This window comes from Bos grunniens, chromosome X (genome assembly GCF_055505025.1).
Source record: "Bos grunniens cultivar Pamir isolate PY7600 chromosome X, Bosgru_T2T1.0, whole genome shotgun sequence".
Lineage (NCBI taxonomy): Eukaryota > Metazoa > Chordata > Mammalia > Artiodactyla > Bovidae > Bos > Bos grunniens.
Window position 1 is genome coordinate 58,754,765 of NC_141194.1, and position 6,000 is coordinate 58,760,764.

The 6,000-nt window shown below is 40.3% G+C and overlaps 1 protein-coding gene across 15 annotated transcripts in view; it reads right to left on the bottom strand.

The window, feature by feature from the left end:
* The window catches only part of EDA2R (ectodysplasin A2 receptor), an 88,813-nt gene extending 83,508 nt beyond the window's left edge, over positions 1–5,305 (bottom strand). For 7 of the 15 annotated variants that reach the window (XR_015159119.1, XR_015159118.1, XR_015159122.1 and 4 more), the window contains exon 1: positions 5,078–5,267. The gene's annotated coding sequence lies outside the window, so the exon portion shown is untranslated. Of the gene's footprint in view, positions 1–5,077 lie in introns of all 15 variants that reach the window. The other 8 variants (XR_015159121.1, XR_015159120.1, XM_086388250.1 and 5 more) reach the window with 4 other exon arrangements.
* Positions 5,306–6,000: the final 695 nt, after the last annotated feature.

Here is a 6,000-nt window from a genome sequence, read left to right on the forward strand (position 1 = left end):
CATGTGAGTTAAAATCTTTCTCCTTCAAAACATGTGAAAACACACAATTAAAAAAAGCACAAATCTAAAAAAGACAAACATAACTTAAAAGACTGTAAATTGAGGGGGGGGCATGCTAAAATGTATATAAATATGTGGTTAGTGTCTGGAAACTGCTGAAAAAATTGTTAAAGGGAGTGGGGAAGAGAAAAGTGTAGCTAAGAATATGGTGATATAATTAAGACCAGCCATCTTTGGGCTGATTATGAAAACATATCCAGTTCAGTTCAGTTCAGTCGCTCAGTCATGTCTGACTCTTTGTGACCCCATGAACAGCAGCACGCCAGGCCTCCCTGTCCATCACCAACTCCCGGAGTTTACCCAAACTCACGTCTGTTGAGTCGGTGATGCCATCCAACCATCTCATCCTCTGTCATCCCCTACTCCTCTTGCCCTCAATCTTTCCCAGCATATTAGGAAAACAATGATTGCTAAAATAGTTTTCCCAAGTATGAGCAAGGGTACAAAAACTACCCTGGATGATGTTCAAGGGATAAATGAAATAATGTATGTGAAAGTGCTCTGGAAACTCCAAATTGTGCTACACATATGAGGGGTTGCTATGAGTGTTGTTTCTATTCCACCCAGAGTTTGGGAGCAAAGGACATTGAAGAGAGGCCACAGGTCAGACAAACAACCAATACCCCAAATCACTGCTTTTGTTCCCCAGTGTCCCTAGCCAAAGTGAGTCACATTCATGTACTGACCAACACAAGATACCATGAAATTCTGGTATCATTAAAAGCTACCTACATCACCAGCAGTAGGCTTCCCAGGTGGTTCTAGTGATAAAACAAACAAACAAAAAACCCCACCTGTGGCGGATTCATTTTGATATTTGGCAAAACTAATACAATTATGTAAAGATTAAAAATAAAATAAAATTAGAAAAAAAAAAAAAAACCCACCTGCCAATTCAGGAGACTTAAGAGACATAGGTTTGATCCCTGAGTCAGGAAGATCCCCTGGAGGAGGGCATGGCAACCCACTCCAGTATTCTTACCTGGAGAATCCCCATGGACAGAGAAGCCTAGCAGGCTACAGTTCATAGGGTCGCAAAGAATCAGACACAACTGAATTGACTGAGCATGCACATGCATGCGTGCACACACACACCACCAGTAGTACTAGGTGACTTCCCAAGGAGGATATACTCTTGACTGAGTTCTCCCAGCTGAAAACTGGATTTGTAATATGATTTTTTTACAGGGTTAGGAACTCGATAAAACTCATTCAAGTGCTCTCATTTCTGATTTTTATTAATGTTCTTTGGTCTTGCCCCATATTCTCTCCACCCTGTCCAATTTACCAGACTATCTGGAATAGCTTTATCTCTCTGAGGATGTCAATAAGAACAGTGCTTTTTCTCACAAAGCAGTCTAAATTCTATCATATGCACTATCTCTTCCTCACAGGCCAGAAATATCCTAAGGAAACAGACATACAAACTGATAAGCATTTGCAAGCACAGCTCAGGGCTACTTATCCTCACAATATGAATGGGAGAATCAGTCCATAGAGTGAAGCCTGTCTGTACAGGATGAGATATTGATGCCAAAATATTGCTTGACTTTTATTTTTTAGGCTGCCTAAGGAAAAGATAGGTGGCGGGATAGTGGGGGAAAGGTGAAACTGATATAACAAGAAGTTCATGATCTCATATGTAAATGTACATCCTATAAAACAATGTTCAGTATCGTACAATCTTAGAATTAGACAGAAATTCAAAAGTCATCTTATTCCCAAAGGTCTGTTGCTCAATAAAGAAATGCCATCCATATCTACTTGAACTCCTTTAGTAATAGGCAGGCACCTCAGTTCATTATGTTTTTTTTTTTTTTTTCCTCATCTTTGGTAACTGGCTAAAACTTCAAACCATCAAATAATTGAAAACATTGTCATGGAATCTCAAAAGGATTCTTTAAGACAACCTAACCTCATTTCCTTGATGATCCAGATGGGGAGACTGAGGCTCCTCTAGAAAGTATAGAATTTCTCTTCATTTACATAGCCAGTCAGTGGCAGAGCCAGGACTAGAATTCGAAGCCTCCAAATTTAGGACCTAGTATCAAAAGTAAAACAAAACAAAACTGACCTTGGAGTAAGAAAAATCTGGTTTCCAGTTTTTGCTCACTTACTAACTCGATGATTTCTAGCAAGTTTCATTTTCTTTGGGCCTATTTGGCCACCTGTACAATTAAGACCAGAAGACCTGGACCTTCCCTAGGGTTAAGTAGTCAGTGGGATTATGTATTTGAAAGTACATGGCACATAGTGGGAATTTAAGAAATAATAAATTACAAAGGAACTTGTCACATTCATCCATCATGTTCCTTTTAGTGTTTCCCATCACTTTGAATGTACCACCACCACTCCAACTTACATAGCTTAAAATCTCAGAGTCTTATTTGACATAACAGCATGCTATAAGAGTAAAGATGGAAGAATTTTTGACCTGGGAATGAAAGATGAATGAGAATCTGGTCTTTGGTTTTCAGATCTTTGAGGAACTATCCTGAAGAGACTGAGTAGACTTCTCTGAGTGGCCCCAGAGAGAATGACTAGAACCTCTGGAAGCCACAGGAATACTGAGTTTAGCTTAACAAAAGGAAGAACTTTGGCAGAGTCAGGGCTTTCTATGACGGGAATGGACTCTCTCAGAGATTATTAAGTACATTCCCTCTGAAAGTATTCAGGCAGAAACTAGCAAAGATTTTATAAGGTGTAGTTAATTGGAGTGAAAGAAAATTATGATTCATAAAAACCTACTATGCATCAGATATCATGCTAGACATTTTACAAGGATTACTTCTTTTAATCCTTTCAACAAACTTATGATATGGATACTATTCTCCCTCTAAACAGTTTTGGAGAAATTCATATTTCTCAGTGGGCTAGCTACCTGCATAATAAGTGAGTAGTAGGAACAACGCTTTGCTGTATCAAACTGGTTGGCATTAAATGCAGTAGTACTTCATTTCTTGTGTACAAAAATCACACTCCCAGGACCTATTTCTAAATGTCCTATGAGTACTGTTTTGGTCCTGGTTGGAAATAAGGAATAATTGATATGCTTAGGATCACAAACAGCAAAAGTAGCAGACTCAGAACTTTAATAAGCTGTGTCTAACTCAGAAATTGGATACCCTTTCTATTTGTACCATCCACAAAAATGGATGGAATTAGTGGAATACACAACATTTTAAAGTCTAAACCAACCCCAAAAGATATTGAATCTCTCATTCTTCTTTTTTCAATCTCATGTAATTTGTTAACTTCCAAATTCTGCAGATTCATCTTCTGTGATATCTTGTTAAATTCATTGCCTCATTTCCATTCCCATAGTCACCACCTCCAGGGTCTCATTCCCTCTCTGCATCTGGTTTATCTACCTCTCATGTTTTCCTATTCCAATTAAGGTAACTCATGTTTACCAGATTATTCTTTCTGAGACACAGATTTGTCTTCTTCCTTTAGCTCAGAAACTTTCAATGATTTTCCAAAGTCTGATGAATTAAAGAGAAAATCTAGCATTCAAAAGTCTTCCATGGTTTGTCATCAATCTACCATGGCAACTTTAACTTCCATTTTCCACCTAATTGTAATCTAAAATCCAGTTCAGCTGGTGTTCTTTTCACAAGCCCAGAGCTTCCCTTACTCCAAACAGTTGTTCTTGTTTTTTTCTCTGCTTGGACTGCCATCTCTCCTGTTTCCACCTGTTGAAATCCTATCTGTGTTTCATGGCTCATCATAAATAATAATAATAGTTAACATTTATAAAGTGCTTATTTTGGTCCAGCCACTGTGCTAAGTGTGTGCAATTATTTCACACAGATTATCTAATTTAATTCTCACAGAAACTTAATAAAGTAAGCTCTATTATTATCTATGGCTTTAGCCTAGATTAAAACAGAATTAAGAGAGGGTGTAGTAATTATGCTTGATCTATGTCACACAGTTAATAAATGGTAGGGATGGGATTTGAGTTCAAGTAGTCTGGCTTTGCAGCTCTGAAAGGTGCTAAAATGTCAAAAAAAAAATTCAAAAACCCTTTCTGATTTTCTCTGGCTTAATTAGATGTGATCCTTATCTGACAACATCAAAACATTTTGACAAGATCTTTAAAGCTTATCTTATTTAATTGCTAATATACCCATGACGAGGTGCTAGTGGGCACAGACTATGTCTTTAGGCATATGTCTGTCTCATATAGTGTGGCACAGAGTAGGTGCTCAATGAGTCTGTTATGTTGAATTGGAGGTATGCTGGGGTGAAGGAAGGGACTGCAGAATTGTGTAGGGGAAGATACCCCATACTCTCCTGCCTTAGCCACCCTGCATGGTGTGATACTGGTCAAAGCTGCCAACATCTGTCTAAATAATATCTTGCAGTCTCTGCTTCCCCAGCCTAGTTTCCTGGCGGGTCTTTTCTTGTCCCCCAGTTCTCACAGCTGTCTTAGCCTTGGCCAATGTTTGAGATAAGGCAGGATCAAAATATCACTGCCCTGGGTTCAGTTTCCAGGAATGAAGGATCAAGTGAAACCCAGCCCGGTGGGTGAGGGTGAAAACTGAAAGCCCCCAAATAGAACCTACAAGCTCTTTACACAAGCCCCGACTTGCCCAGGGGCCACGTGGGTAGGCCAGCAGCTCAACTTTCTTAGGGATACTTTACAAATATGATCCGTCTCCTCCCTCCCTTCCCTAAGCTCCTAGACTCCTTCTCTTCCTTATCTCCCAACTGCAGATAGGGGTGTTGGACGGTCCAGGCATGTTTCCAAAGGACGTAGGGGTACAGAAAAAGCCTACCCAGGGGAACTGGCTCACCAAGGTCATCAGGGTATTAGTGCAGGTCCCTGGCATCTTACACAGCACTTTCTGGATACAGATGGGTGGGTAGACAGACAGCCACAGGACACCTTCCCAGCCATTCTGACTTTGTAGCACCTTAGCAGGATCAACCTAACATGATCCTGAACTCCAATATCTATGCTCCACAAATCTCAACCACCTTGCCACACCAGAGAGTGTTCCACACTTACCCTGTAAATGAATGGATGGGTGGATCTTGCTCCAGCAACAGAATTCTTGGACAAATGTACCGCAGCGTGGGCCAGATATCCCACCAAGCCCCCACTTCTCAGCCCCCAGCCTCCATACCACACACTCAGTAGATGAAATCCATTACAGTCAAAGCTCTGCTCTGACTCATTTCACATGTGCAGCAATAACAGCCAGAACCTATTCTCTTTCCTTTCATACTACTGCCTACTTCCCCACCCCCATGAAGCAGCTATTGGATCACTGCAGTGTCTAGGCGTGGCTACACAAAGAAGTTTCACCCCTGACAGGGAGAGTAGGGGAGGAGTTGGGGAAGGGTGGGTGAATAGTGAAAAAGCCCCACCTTTGGCAGGAACTGGAAAACTCCAGGTACTAAAGCAGGGAGAAAGGGAATAGAAGCAGGAGAGGTTGTGGAACTGGTTAAGATCTGTGGCTTCTCGGGAGGACTTGAGTCTTTGTGGCAGAGTGTCACTTCTGTACATAAGCCTCACTCATTCAAGTCGTTCCTTTGTCCACTGCATTATGCTTATTTCCTTACTGTCACTGGATTGTAATCTGTAATAATTTAGTTGATAAATTTGCTTGGTTGTTTAATGTCTGTCCTTTCCCTTCCACTAATCGGTAAACATTATGAGCTAACACTCAATAACAACACTTATGCAACACTTGATATCTTCCAGGCACTCTTCTTAATGTTTTACATATATTAACTAATTTAATCCTCATAACTACTCTAGTTTGATTCACAATTTAGAGATAAGAAAACTGAGGCATAGTCTGATTGCCCAATGTCAAATAACTAATATGTGACAGAGCTGGGAAGGAGACTGGTATATAGAAGAAGGAATAAATAAATTAACTAGAGAACCAGGGGTAAAGGACAGAATGGAAGAGGTCAGAAAGA